This window comes from Felis catus, chromosome B3 (assembly GCF_018350175.1).
Source record: "Felis catus isolate Fca126 chromosome B3, F.catus_Fca126_mat1.0, whole genome shotgun sequence".
In the NCBI taxonomy this organism is placed as follows: domain Eukaryota; kingdom Metazoa; phylum Chordata; class Mammalia; order Carnivora; family Felidae; genus Felis; species Felis catus.
The window spans coordinates 112031557-112046305 of NC_058373.1; the positions used below are offsets into that span (position 1 = coordinate 112031557).

At 38.5% G+C, this 14749-nt stretch overlaps 1 long non-coding RNA gene across 2 annotated transcripts in view; it reads right to left on the reverse strand.

Moving 5' to 3' along the window:
• The window catches only part of LOC123386114, an 88974-nt gene that overhangs the window by 35400 nt on the left and 38825 nt on the right, over positions 1 to 14749 (reverse strand). Inside the window, exons 1-2 of one of the 2 annotated variants that reach the window (XR_006599699.1) lie at positions 4786 to 6910; positions 4112 to 4200 (exon numbers count right to left, since the gene is read on the reverse strand). This is a non-coding gene — a long non-coding RNA (uncharacterized LOC123386114). Of the gene's footprint in view, positions 1 to 4111; positions 4201 to 4785; positions 6911 to 14749 lie in introns of those variants that run through there. The other variant, XR_006599698.1, reaches the window with a different exon arrangement.

Sequence of the window (14749 nt, forward strand, 5' to 3'; positions counted from 1 at the left end):
ATCCTAGATCCTTATTCAGAAATCTGCCACAAGATGTGAGGAGAAAGGATTGACAGAAGAATGGGGGATGGGCACCTGGGTGGCTCAGTCTGTTAGGCATCTGACTCTTGATTTTTGGCTCAGGTCATGATCTAGTGGTTCATGGGTTTGAGTCCTATGTCAGGCTCAGCACTGGTGGTGCAGACCCTGCTTGAGATTCTCTCTCTCTCTCTCTCTCTCTCTCTCTCTCTCAAAGTAAATAAACTTTAAAAAAAAAGAATGGGGGGGGCGCCTGGGTGGCTCAGTCGGTTAAGCATCTGACTTCAGCTCAGGTCACGATCTCACGGTCCGTGAGTTCGAGCCCTGAGTCGGGCTCTGGGCTGATGGCTCAGAGCCTGGAGCCTGCTTCTGATTCTGTGTCTCCCTCTCTCTCTGCCCCTCCCCCGTTCATGCTCTGTCTCTCTCTGTCCCAAAAAAATAAATAAACGTTGAAAAAAAAAAGGAAGGGGGAAATGATTTCTAGATAAAACAGAAGTGGTAACCTGATCCACTCTTGTCATGGGAAATACTCAGAAAAATATAAAAACAAAAGACTGCGAAATGCTAGGAAGTTGACTATGCACTCCAGTCAACCCTCCAGTTCAGGAGCTGAGAGGATTCTAAAAGCAGTCACATGCCCAGGGAAGATGTAAGAAGGAAACTGTTGCCCTCTCCATCAATGAGCCCCAGATCAGAAAGAACTTTCCTCCTTAGGGATGATAAACAAACAACCAAGAAGTAACAGGGAGCTTCGAGGAGAGTTTGCAACACAAAATAGAGCCCTGCTCCAGTGAAAAGCATCCAGGGCTCTGCCTCAATTACACTACGTTAAGCTGGGGAAGAAGGAAGTCAGAGTTCAAGAATCGTTGCTTTTGTTTTGTGCACTATATAAAAATGTTAGCATCAGTCTTATTCCTTTGCACTCACACCTGCCTTGTTTTGAGTAGCTTCCCAGCATTTCCCTGAATGATCCAATTTAAAGACTTTTTCAGTTGCATAATTACACTCTTTTGCTAAATACCGTTTTGGTAAATTTTGAGCAAGGGCCTGCGTGGAAGGAACAGAACTGTTGGGCGCGTATTTCCGGGGCAAGTGCTGTTACAGTAAAGGGGATCTTTTCTAAAGTAAACATTCATTTTGGGAAATAGAAACATGCGAACAGGTGGCCGTGACATAATTATCCAACAATTCAACAAAGACCCCAACCTAGAAAGTCTTCCGCTGGCCTCCTCCGCCCACACAACCACACATAACAAGAAAGCACCATGGTTCCATGTCCCGGCCACCATTTCCTCAGGCTGAGCTCTAATGTCTCTTGGAAGCGGCGCTGACAAGAAAAGGGAGGCATGGGCATACGCCGATGGACAGCCTGTCCAACCACAACCCCATGGCCCGACCTGTCCTTCTGCCTCACCCCAACAGCTGATCCTCTTGAAACATGTTTCCCCTTAGACCTTTAGATCATACTTAGCTGAGGAAGTTCTGAGCCCGGCTGCACACTCCTGAAAGGGCAGTAAGTCACAGACACCATGACTGGGGCTTTCACTTTTCACCTCCCCGCAATCACCTCCAGATTAAATGGTCCTCAGCAAACAGTCAAAAGCTGACTCCTCTATCTGCCGGTCCTGCGGCTCCACCTGGGATGAGGGGCCCAGCTGTGCTCTTTTCTGCCTCTCACATCTTCAGAAGTAATAAAGCCTCAGCAGTTGGAAGTTAGCTGTCAATTTTGCTGATGAGGCAGCAGGAAAATGAGAAACCATTTCCCAGCCTATAGCTGTGTTGGACCCAACAAATGCTAACTGGAGCAAAAAGTTGTGGCTGCACACTTAAGTTAGCAGCCAGGACCAAGGCTTGAGGAGCCGGCACATTGACTGAGAAAGGGGCATTTTAAAATAGTCATTATGTTGCCCCGAACTCCTACTTTAAAGGAGGCTTCTCTGATAATTGAGGGTTGTTTAAAATCTGATCTCCTCTGTTAAAACAAAACAAACAACTTAGAAATGCATCAAGCAGATTCCCTAGAGACCAATATAACCCAGAAAATGTAATAATGCAAAGCCTAGGCAGCTGAGTTTTTATTTGTGCCTAGCTTCAGAAAGCCAAACCCCTAAGGGTTCTGAACCCAAGGTTCATTTATTCTTAATAAGCTCAGTTCCAGGGGCGCTGTCAGCCTCCAGCTAATGACACCACCACCAGCAGCTGGGGTAGCTGGATTCCAAAGAAGAGGGAGAATCTAATTGAGATAAGAAATATAAGCATGACTCATGTCAGCATTCGTTAATGTCCAGACCCCACATCTTCTGTTTTTAACAGCTCATTCAGCAGGAATTCTCCAACTCCCTAAGAGAGAGCACTTCTCGGTGCTAATCGAGATGGCACTGAAGACAGAGGCAGTAATGGGCCCCTCAGTCCCCCATCCACAGATCTAGTCCCATAGCTGCTTGGAAAAGCTGGTCACCAAATACAGAGGGGGTCTGTCCAGTGTTACACTCCCAACTGGCTGTCTCCTGGTCACAAGAGTCTTCAACCTAGATGATACGTCATGAACTCACATTTCATTCCCTTCCCAGGGATGTGTTTCCTTCCTAATGTATCCAATGCTGCTAGAGCCTTGTGGAATGAAGGATCTGGGGGCACAACTTAGGTGTTACTCTAGTCAGCTTGGTCTTGGAAAGCAACTGTCCCAACACAGGCCTTACTCAGATCACCTTCCCTGGGCTGCCAGACTCAGTAACTCAAGTGGTCCTCCCTATCCTCTTGGTCAGCCCTATCTGTAACAAAAGCAAGGCATTTCCAAAATTATGTGAGCAAAGGAACGAAGAGAAGTTAACTGGCCCACAAGGGAATTGTTCTAGATTGGCCTGGGTTGTGTTTCCCTAACAGAACATGAAGAAGGGTTTCCTATCTGAGGATATGCTAAAACAGACAGAGGGATATTCTTGGTAGAAATACCAGGATAGAAATGCTAAATCTAGGAGGCTTCTCTGATTTCTGTTCCCACCTGTGTTCAGTCTAGTCCAAGTTCAGAGCTATATGCTCCAGGAAGACCTGGAGTTTTGCTTTTCATTGATCTCGGGATTTTGTAGCTTGACTCACAGATTCAAATCTCTTGTTTGGACATCTCCTTGGGTCTGGGTCTGCAGAACGACTGCCTATCCAACATGTCCACTTAAACATTTCAAATGATCATCGAATTTAACCCAGCCTCAGTGAAATTTGTGATATTTTCTCCAAACCAGGCTCTCTTCCTATGACATCTCCATGGGTATCCCCATCAGCCTCAGAGTAAATTTAGACAGAAATGAGCACTTGTCTTTGGCATATTCCTCTCCATCACCAGCCTTCATATCCAATTGATCATGGAGTCCTGTCTAGTTATTTCCCAAATGACTGTCAAATATGCCCCCCTCTCCATCTCTCCAGCCACTCTCTCTCTAGCCCAAGAATCTCTCTCTCCCAGCCTTCTGCCAATGACTCCTCTTTGGTCTTCCTACTTTCACCCTTGCCCCTCTGCCTGAAATTCTCCACACAGTATCCAGAATGGCCTCATCATAATACAAATCTGATATGACATTACCATATTTATATCATCCACTTGCTTCCCATGGTTCTCAGGACAAAAGTAAAATCCCTAGCATGGCTTGTAAGACTTTCCATAGCCTGGCTCCTACCTCCCTTTCCAGCACCTCTTTCTGCTCTCTAAACACATCAGCTTTTCTTCAGTTCCTCACGGGTGCCGTAAGTACCCTGCCGCAAGAACTTCACACTTAGAGCGCACTCTCCCTGAAGTGCTCTTCTCCTGCCGCTTCTTGAGGGACTCCTCTCTGACCTCCTGACCAGAGCAGTTCTCCTGTTACATGCTGTCATGAGTCTCATGTACCTTCCTTTCAAAGCCTCACCACAGTTATTTGTTGTTGTTGTTTTTGTTGGTACGATTTTTTTTCTTTTAAATACAATTTCTTGTCAAATTGGTTTCCATACAACACCCGGTGCTCATCCCACCAAGTGCCCTCTTCCATGCCCATCACCCACCTTCCCCTCTCCCCCACACCATCAATCCTCAGTTTGTTCCCAGTCCTTAAGAGTCTCTTACGGTTTCTTTGTATGATTAGTTGATTGATGTCTCTCTCTTCCAGCTTGCTGTAAGCTCTGTGAAGTCCATTTCTGCTCATTAGGTGTCTCCTATACAATGATGCATAGTTGTTATTCAAAAATCATTGAAGAAATTTATTAAATTAAGTGCCAGGAGGCAATAAAATAATGTCTAAAGAATCTTGAAGGAAAAATGTTATGACTTTTTTTCCTTGCTTTAAGTTTTAATTTTACTTGCTTTAAAAAATTAAAATCTTACAGTTAATACTAACAGGGTCTTTGACCACTAACCACACACACACACACACACACACACACACACACACACACACACACACACAGTCAAAATACCCATTCCTTACTTAGCAGAGATTTTAAACGTGGATAGGTTTTCATTCACTAGGGAAGACAAAACATTTCCAGATATACAAGCACTAAAAATATTATCACTCATATATCCTCGAAAAAAAGCTTTTAGAAAATTATTTTACCCAAGGAAAAATAAAAATTATGACAACAAAAGATTCATGGGTCATCTCTACATAGTTTAGACTGAGAGTTGTATTCTATGTTTTCAGATAAGGTCTGTGGTCAGAGGCAAGCTTTCCTTACAATGTTTCAAATTATTTTTAAAAAACAATGTTTCAAATTATTTTTCTCTTTTTGTTTCCATACCTTCTAGTATGCCAGGAAACTGGGTCTTGAGCCATATCTCTCATTCCCCAGTGATTGCTAATTCTGTTTGATAACATCAGAAAACAATAATAATGCTGTTCTAGTCCTTGCTAATTATGATCAAACTCCATGTGGATAGGATGCTGTCCCAGGAGAATTGCTAGAAAAAAATATCTTTTTTCATTTCTCCACAAAAGCATAGCTGTAGGAAGAACATATTGTTCATTTTATTGCCAAGGAAATTGAGATAAGATTAGCTACTTTAAAACTCATACAGTTTTTTTTAAGTGGTAAAGAATAACAAGCCAGATGCTCTCTGTTATTGCACTTTCTTTTTTATCATTTTCATCCAGTATCTACGAAGGTATCTATGTTATTGGTGCTTAAGAGTAGATATACAAATGAACTATGTTGTAAAATACATATAAAAATAAATACACCAAAATGTTAACAACCGTTATATCTGAATTTAATTATTCATTTAAGTAAATATTCCTTGAGGCCATACTGTATGACAGGTACACAGGATGGAACAATAGACAAAACAAACAAAGATTTGTCAAATTTTATGTATCTTATCTATAATTTTTACTTTATAATAACTTATACTTTCTACAAGTTTGAACATTTATCATACTTTTAGGTTCATTACCATTAAGCTATATGTAATATTCCTTTGTAATATTCTTAAACCTGTCTTCTTCAGTTTTGTTCTTGTTTCATTCTTGATATTATTACTTTGTGGCTTCTGCCTTTTTTTTCATTAAGTATTCCTGCCAGAGATTTGTCAATTTTTTAAAGCTTTTCAAAGAAAAACTTTCAGTTTTGTTGATCACGCTAGTGTAACTCTTTTTCCTAGATCAGTAATTTGTCTTTTGTTGATAATTTTCTGTCTTCTGTGTTTTAAGAAGTTTATTCTATTCTTTTTAACTTCATAATTTTGATGCTAAGCTTATTTATTTCCAGGCTTCTCTTCTAATATGAGCATAATCAGCTATACATCTCCCTGTAAGTACCACATATATTTGACTATAAACTTCCCTCTGAGAACCGCTAACTAGCGCACATTTTAATATGTAGTCAATTCTTTGTTGTTCAGTTCTAAATGCAAAAGAATCCTGTAAGTAATACCTACAATCTGTACGATACTAGCAGTTTGCAACGGCTACAACCTGTCACAGTCTATACCTGATCTAAATTTTCCCATAATTCCCAAACAAGAGGCCATGGAGTACTAATTAGCATTGAGAGCATTATGAATAAGTACTAATCTGAGCATAAACTCTGTCTTTAAGGTCTGAATACAAAGACTGGCCAAACAGGCCAAGACCACATAGTAGTTTTTTCCCCATGAGGGTGTCAATCCATTAACTTGGTAAACAACCTGATCTTATTTTCTCTCGTCCTGAATTAAAATTCTTCCCCAAGTATCCTTGGGAAGTCATTTGCCTGACTGTAGATCATGTAAACATCTATACATCTGTTTACGTGTACAAGTCCTTAATAACAATTTAGCTAGTACTCAATTCAGTTCCTGCTTTTTGCTTGTTTTTTCAATATTGTTCAATTCCCGTTACTTCTGACATATGGATTATTTAGAAGTGTCAAAGGTGACAAATGTGGTTTTATTTATTTATTTATTTATTTATTTATTTATTTATTTATTTATTTATTGGTTTCTAATTTCTAGAATGCTAATTTCTAGAATTAGCATTTCTAGAATGCTAATTTGTTAGCAATGCAGTCATTGAATATGATCTGAGTAATACCAAGTCTTTAAAATGTGTAAAGACTTGCTTAATTACCTAGGATAAATTTTTATAAATGTTCATGAAAACTTAATAGAAATGTATCTTTCCAAGCTGTTGGATGAAGAGCTCTATATGCCCATTAAAACAGTCTTGTTATTTGTATTGTTCAAACCCTCTATGTTCATATTGATCTCTTCTTTTATCTGTTTGATCTAGCAATTATTGAGAAGTGTGTATTAAAATCTCCCACTTTGATTGCAGATTTGTCTATTCCTCCTTGGAGTTTCAGCAATTAAAAACTATGTAATTAGGTGCATCCAAGATTAAAACTGTTGTATCTTCCTGGTGAATTGAAACTTTAGTATTTAGACACCTTCTTTATCTCTAGTAAAGCATTTTGCCTTAAAGTCTATTTGTCTGACAATAATATAATAACATAATAATATAATATATCATAAATAATAATAATAATAATAATAATAATATAATGCTGGTTTTCTTTTGGTGACTATTTGTCTGCATATATTTTTTCTCATGCCTTTACTCCCAACCCTTGTATGTTCTTTTTTTTTTTAAGTTTATTTATTTCTTTTGAGGGAGAGAGAGAGCATAAACCGAGGGGAGGGGGGGGGTAGAAAGAGAAGGAGAGAGAGAATCCCAAGCAGGCTCCATGCTGTCAGTGCAGAGCCCAAAGTGGAGACACTGGTATGCTCTTCTGTTTTGGTGCATTTCAGAAAAAGTCATTGGATGGATATTTTTAATTCAGTGTGAAAAGCTTTGTCTTTTAACCAAGGAGTTGAACTTTTTTTGTTTATGAGTACCAAAAAATTTAGATTCATTTCCAACATCTTATTTTGTGCTTTCTATTCATTCTTCTTATTCTAGTCTTCTTCTCTTTGATTGAATTTTACCACATTTCCATTTCATTTTTCCCCTCTACTAGTTTGTAAATTGTACCTTTTATTCTATTCCTTTAGCGCTCACACTGGACAGATTAATTAAATATGTGTTTTAACATAAAATCTAAAATTAGTTTATTTTGAATCCTTTTTCTTAACAATACTCAAATATTAAAACATTAATTCCTCCCTCCTACCCTCCCTCCTTCTCTCATATGCACTCATCATGAATTAATGAATTGTATGCAATTCTTACATAGAATTCGAGTTTTCTTTTGATATTTCAGCTTCTCAAATTAGAAATTATTGTTGGGGCGCCTGGGTGGCTCAGTCGGTTAAGCATCCAACTTCAGCCCAGGTCATGATCTCACAGCTTGTGAGTTCAAGCCCTGAGTCAGGCTCTGTGCTGACAGCTCATAGCCTGGAGCCTGCTTAGGATTCTCTTTCTCTCTCCCTCGCTCCCTCCCCACTCACTCGTGTGTGCACTCTCTCTCACTCTCTCTTTCTCTCTCTCAAAATAAATAAACTTAAAGCAAAATTATTGTTGGGGTGCCTGGGTGGCTCAGTTGGTTGAGTGTGCAACTTTAGCTCAGGTCATGATCTCACAGCTTGTGAGTTCAAGCCCCTCATCAGGCTCTGTGCTGACAGCTCAGAGCCTGGAGTCTGCTTCAGATTCTGTGTCTCCCTCTCTCTCTTTGCCCCTCCCCTACTCGTACTCTCTCTCTCTCAAAAATAAATAAACATTTAAAAAAAATTTAAAGAAATTATTGTCATGACTTTACAAATGTTTGCTTATATTTATAAATATAAATTACCATTTTATTTCTTCATCATTCCTTCTTGAATCTCAAACCTTCCTTCCAGAACAATTTTATTTTTATTTGAAGCACAATGTTTAGGAATTCTTTTAGTGAGAATCTGTGGGCAGTAAATCATTTCAGTTTCAGTTAGCCAGAAAATGACCTTATTTACCTTCTTTTTGGAAGATATTTCCATTCAGTGTACAATATGAGATTGCTTATTATTTTCTCTTGGCTCTTCAAAGATTTTCCACTTCCGTCTGGATTCTACTGTTGCTCTTGAAAGTCAGTTGTGCCTTCTCTGTAGGCAATCTATCTCTTCTCTCACTGTTTTTAAGATCTTTTCTTTGACTATTGTGTTCTGCCCTATTATAACATCAGATGCACGTCAGTGCAGACACAGTGATATGTGTAAGTGTGGGTTTTCTTTTCGTTATTATGCCTGTGATCCTCTGAGTGTAATGTCTCTAGGATTGATGCCCTCTATTAATTCTGAAATATTCTCAGCTTTTATACATTCTAATATTGTCTCTCCTCCATTCTTTCCTTTCTTTTTTTATTTGAGAGAGAGAGAGAGAGTGCAAGCAGAGGAGAGGGGAAGAAGGAGAAAGAGAAAGAATCTTAGCAGGCTCCATGCTCAGTATGGAACCCAAGGTGGGGCTTGATCCCATGACCCTGGGATCATGACCTGAGCCAAAATCAAGAGTCAGACACTCAGCCGACTGAGCCACCCAGGCACCTGTCTCCTCCATGCTTTCAACTCTCTCCTTCTGAGACTCTATTAGACTTATATTGGAACTTCTCTATTATCCATTTCCCTTAACTTCTCTTTTATATTTGCCATCTTCATGTCTCCCTGCAATGAATTCTAGAAAATTTATTTGGATCTTTCAGTTTACTAAACCTCAACTCAACTGTGTAAGTCTGCTGTTTAACCAATACATTTATTTTCTAATTTTCATCATTATATTTGTCGGGCAAGTATTACCTTAAGGTCACTACAGATAAGGTCACTACAAGAAATGAAAAGTACCAACCAATATCCCTGGTGAATATAGATGGAAAAATTCTAGCAAACAAAATCTATTAGGACATTAAAAAATCATGCGAGATTATTCATCAAGTGAGATTATTCATCCCTAAGATTTAAGGATGGTTCAAAATATGCAAATCAATAAATGTGATATAATCCACTAATAGAATGAAAAAAAATCATATGATCACCTCAATAGATGCAGAAAAAGCATTTGACAAAATTCAATATCCATTCATGATAAAAAAAAAATCTCTCAACAAATTGCATATAGAAGGAACATATCTAAACATAATAAAGTCCATATAAAACAAGCACACAACTAACATCATACTCAGGACAAGACAAGGGTAACTATTCTCACCATTCCTGTTCAACATAGTACTGTATTTCTTTCCACCTAGATAAGTGAGGTAAGAAAAAGAAATAAAAGGCATCCAAACTGGAAAGGAAGAAGCAAAATTCTCTCTTTGAAAATTACATGATATTGGGCGCCTGGGTGGCTCAGTTGGTTAAGTGACCAACTTCAGCTCAGGTCATGATCTCACAGCTCATGAGTTCAAGCCCTGCGTCGGGCTCTGTGCTGACAGCTCCGAGCCTGGAGCCTGCTTCAGATTCTGTGTCTCCCTCTCTCTCTGCCCCTCCCCTGCTTGCACTCTGTCTCTGTCTCTCTCTCTCAAAAATAAATAAACATTAAAAAAAAATTTAAAGAAACTTACATGATATTATATCTGGAAAGCCCTAAAAACTCTACTAGAAACTGCTAGCACTAATAAACAAATTTAATAAAGTTGCAGTATCTGAAATCAACATACAAAAACCAGTTGTGTCTCCATACACTAATAAAATACTAACTGAAAAAGAAATAAAGAAAGCAATCTCATTTATAGTAGCATTAAAAACAATAAAATACTTAGGAACAAATCTATACACTGAAAATTATAAGACATTGATGAAAGAAATTGAAGGAGATACAAATAAATGGAAAGATGTGCTATATTCATGTATCAAAAGAAATAATATTGTTAAAATGTGCATACTACTCAAAGCCATGCATTGATTCAATGCAATCTCTATCAAAATTCCAACAATATTTTTTACATAAATAGAAAAAACAGTCCTAAAATTTGTATAAAACCACAGAAGACCAAAAGCCAAAGCAATCTTGAGAAAGAACAAAGCTATTGGCATTACACTTCCTGATTTCAAACTATATAAATTTTACTTTATACTTTAAAGTTTATTATATAATCAAATTAGTATTATACTGGCATTAAAAAAAAAACCAGATTGACCAGTGGCGTAGAATCAAAAGCCCAGATATAGTGGTGCCGGGGTGGCTCAGTTGGTTAAGTGTCTGAGTCTTCATTTCGGCTCAGGTCATGATCTCATGGTTTATGAGTTCGAGCCCCACATCAGGGGCTGTCAGCACAGAACCTGCCTGGGATTCTACCTGTCTCCCTTTCTCTCTGTCCGCCACCCCCAATGCTCACATGTGCATTCTCTCTCGTGCGCGCTCTCTCTCAATACATAAATACGTAAACTTAAAATTAAAAAAAGAATCAAAAGCCCAGAGATAAACCCATACACATATGGTCAACCAATATTTGACAAGGCAGTCAAGAATACTCAATGGGAAAAACATAGTCTCTTCAATATACAATATTGGTAAAACTGGATATTTACATGCAAAAGAATGAAACTTGATCCCTATCTTACACCATTCACAAAAAATTAACTTGAAATGGATTAAAGGCTTAAGTGTAACACCTGAAATCATGAAACTTCTAGAAGAAAACATAGGGTATAAATTCCTTGACATCAGTCATGGCAATGAGTTTTTGGATTGACACCACAAGAAGCACAAGGTATAAAAGCAAAAATCAACATGTGGGACTACATCTCACTAAAATGCTTCTGCACAGCAAAAGAAATGATTAACAAAATGAAAAGACAACCTACAGAATGGAAGAAAATATTTATAACTCATACCTGATAAATGGTTAATATCCAAAATTGATAAGGAACTCATATAACTCAATAGCAAAAGAAAAGAAAAAAAGTAAGAGAAGAAAGAATACAATTTAAAAATGAGCAAAGGACTACAATAGACATTTTTCCAAAGATAATATTCAAATGGCCAACAGGCACAGGCAAAGGTGCTCATCATTACTGATCATTGGGGAAATAGAAGTCAAAGCCACAAGCAGATATTACTTTACAACTGTTAGAATGGCTGTTATCAAAATACAACAGATGAGAAGTGATGGTGAACAGAGAACTCTGTGCATTGTTGGTGAGAATGTAGTTTGGTATAGCCATTATGGAAAACAATGTGAAGGTTCCTCCAAACTTAAAGATTAAAAGAACTACCATGTGATCCAGCAATCCCATTTCTGTGTATAGATCCAGAGGAAGTGAAATCACTATCTTGAAGAGAGCTGCACTCCCATGTTAACTGCAGCATTATTTATAGTGGTCAAGACATGGAAATAACCTAAGTGTCCACTGACAGATGAGTGGATAAAGAAACTCTGTGTGTGTGCGCATGCATGCATATGTGTATATACATACACACACAGTGGAATGTTATTTAGCGGTAAAAAAAGGAAGAAATCCTGCCATTTGCAACAACGTGGATAAATTTTAACGTCATTATGCTAAATAGGTCAGACATAGGCAAATGCAAATGATCTCACTTAAATATGGAATCTAAAATAATAATTGTAAAAAACCTCATAGAAGCAGATTTTAAAAAAAAAAAGGAACATATTTATGGTTGCCAGGGATGGAGAGTTGGGGGTGGGGCATAGTTGAAGGTGGCCAAAGGGTACGAACTTCCAGTTATAAGATAAGTTCTGGGGATCTAATGATAGCATGATGATATCACACTACTGTATTGTATACTTGAAAATTGCCAAAAGAGTAAATCTAAAGCGTTTTCATCCCCTTCCTCCACACACACACACATAGATGCTAACTATGTGAGGTGACAGATGTGTTAATTAACCTTATTGTGGTAATCATGTGGAAATATATTCTAACATCACATTGTATACCTTAAACTTATTCGATGTTACATTCATATCTCAATAAAGCTAGGGGAAAAAGCATACCCCATGTTGCTCCATATTGACATGGGGCTAGATAGAACTTTATGATTTTTCCTGAGCAATTCACCATGTACTTATATATTTCTGAACATTGAAATGGTCTGATTTATATATATTTACCTACTATCTATCTTTCTTTCTGCTCACCTGACTCCCTCCTCACTTGCTCCCCTACTATTACCTGTCATTGGCTGGTTCCCTTTGGTCTGTTCCTTAGACCTGCCACTCAGTTCAGGGGGTTCTTATCTTCATATTAAATGTGTAGGGCCTAACACAATGCCTGAGCCATAGAAGACCTTCAATAAATGCCTGGTGGAGGGTAGAAGGGCCATCCCACGGTTATATGAACAATGGCCTTTGGTGGTACAAATGGAAGACTGTTTCCCCTTCATATACATACACAAAAATTCCCCAGTGAAACTAGGCATAAAGACTCACACTCGATCATTACAGGAACTTGCTTTTTAATTTTTTTATTATTTTTTATTTTTTTTAATATAATTTATTGACAAATTGGTTTCCATACAACACCCAGTGCTCATCCCAACAAGTGTCCTCCTCAATGCCCATCACTCACTTTCCCCTCTCCCTCACCCCCCATCAACCCTCAGTTTGTTCTCAGTATCCAAGAGTCTCTTATGGTTTGTCTCCCTCCCTCTTCATTTGTAACTTTTTTCCCCCTTTCCTTCCCCCATGGTCTTCTGTTAAGTTTCTCAAGATCCCCCTATGAGTGAAAATATATGGTGTCTGTCTTTCTCTGACTGACTTATTTCACTTAGCATAATACCTTCAAGTTCCATCCACATTGCTACAAAAAGCCATATTTCATTCTTCTCATTGCCAAGTAGTATTCCATTGTGTATATAAACCACATCTTCTTTATCCATTCATCAGTTGATGGACATCTAGGCTCTTTCCATAATTTGGCTATTGTTGAAAATGCTGCTATAAACATTGGAGTACATGTGCTCCTATGCATCAGCAGTCCTCTATCCCTTGGGTAAATTCCTAGCAGTGTTATTGCTGGGTCATAGGGTAGATCTATTTTTTTTTATTATATATGAAATTTATTGACAAATTGGTTTCCATACAACACCCAGTGCTCATCCCAAAAGGTGCCCTCCTCAATACCCATCACCCACCCTCTCCTCCCTCCCACCCCCCATCAACCCTCAGTTTGTTCTCAGTTTTTAACAGTCTCTTATGCTTTGGCTCTCTCCCACTCTAACCTCTTTTTTTTTTTTTTCCTTCCCCTCCCCCATGGGTTCCTTTTAAGTTTCTCAGGATTCACATAAGAGTGAAACCATATGGTATCTGTCTTTCTCTGTATGGCTTATTTCACTTAGCATCACACTCTCCAGTTCCATCCACGTTGCTACAAAAGGCCCTATTTCATTTTTTCTCATTGCCACGTAATATTCCATTGTGTATATAAACCACAATTTCTTTATCCATTCATCAGTTGATGGACATTTAGGCTCTTTCCATAATTTGGCTATTGTTGAGAGTGCTGCTATGAACATTGGGGTACAAGTGGCCCTATGCATCAGTACTCCTGTATCCCTTGGATAAATTCCTAGCAGTGCTATTGCTGGGTCATAGGGTAGGTCTATTTTTAATTTTCTGAGGAACCTCCACACTGCTTTCCAGAGTGGCTGCACCAATTTGCATTCCCACCAACAGTGCAAGAGGGTTCCCGTTTCTCCACATCCTCGCCAGCATCTGTTGTTTCCTGAATTGTTCACTTTAGCTACTCTGACTGGTGTGAGGTGGCATCTCAGTGTGGTTTTGATTTGTATTTCCCTGATGAGGAGTGACGTTGAGCATCATCTCAAGTGTCTGTTGGTCATCTGGATGTCTTCTTTAGAAAAGTATCTATTCATGTCTTTTGCCCATTTCTTCACTGGATTATTTGTTTTTCGGGTGTGTTGTTTGGTGAGTTCTTTATAGGTTTCGGATACTAGCCCTTTATCTGATATGTCATTTGCAAATATCTTCTCCCATTCCATCAGTTGCCTTTTAGTTTTGATTGTTTCCTTTGCAGTGCAGAAGCTTTTTATCTTGATGAGGTCCCAATAGTTCATTTTTGCTTTTAATTCCCTTGCCTTTGGAGATGTGTCGAGAAAGAAATTGCTGAGGTTGAGGTCAAAGAGGTTTTTCCCTGCTTTCTCCTCTAGGGTGTTGATGGTCTCCTGTCTCACATTCAGGTCCTTTATCCATTTTGAGTAGGAACCTGCTTTTTTAAAAATTCCTGTTGTTTAGAACTTTATTAAAAACAAAATGCAAGAAGTCCAGTAGCCCTGATCGGAGCAACAAATCAATTTGTTTTCACTCATGGCTGCTTTACCGTTAATGACTTAAGCTAATT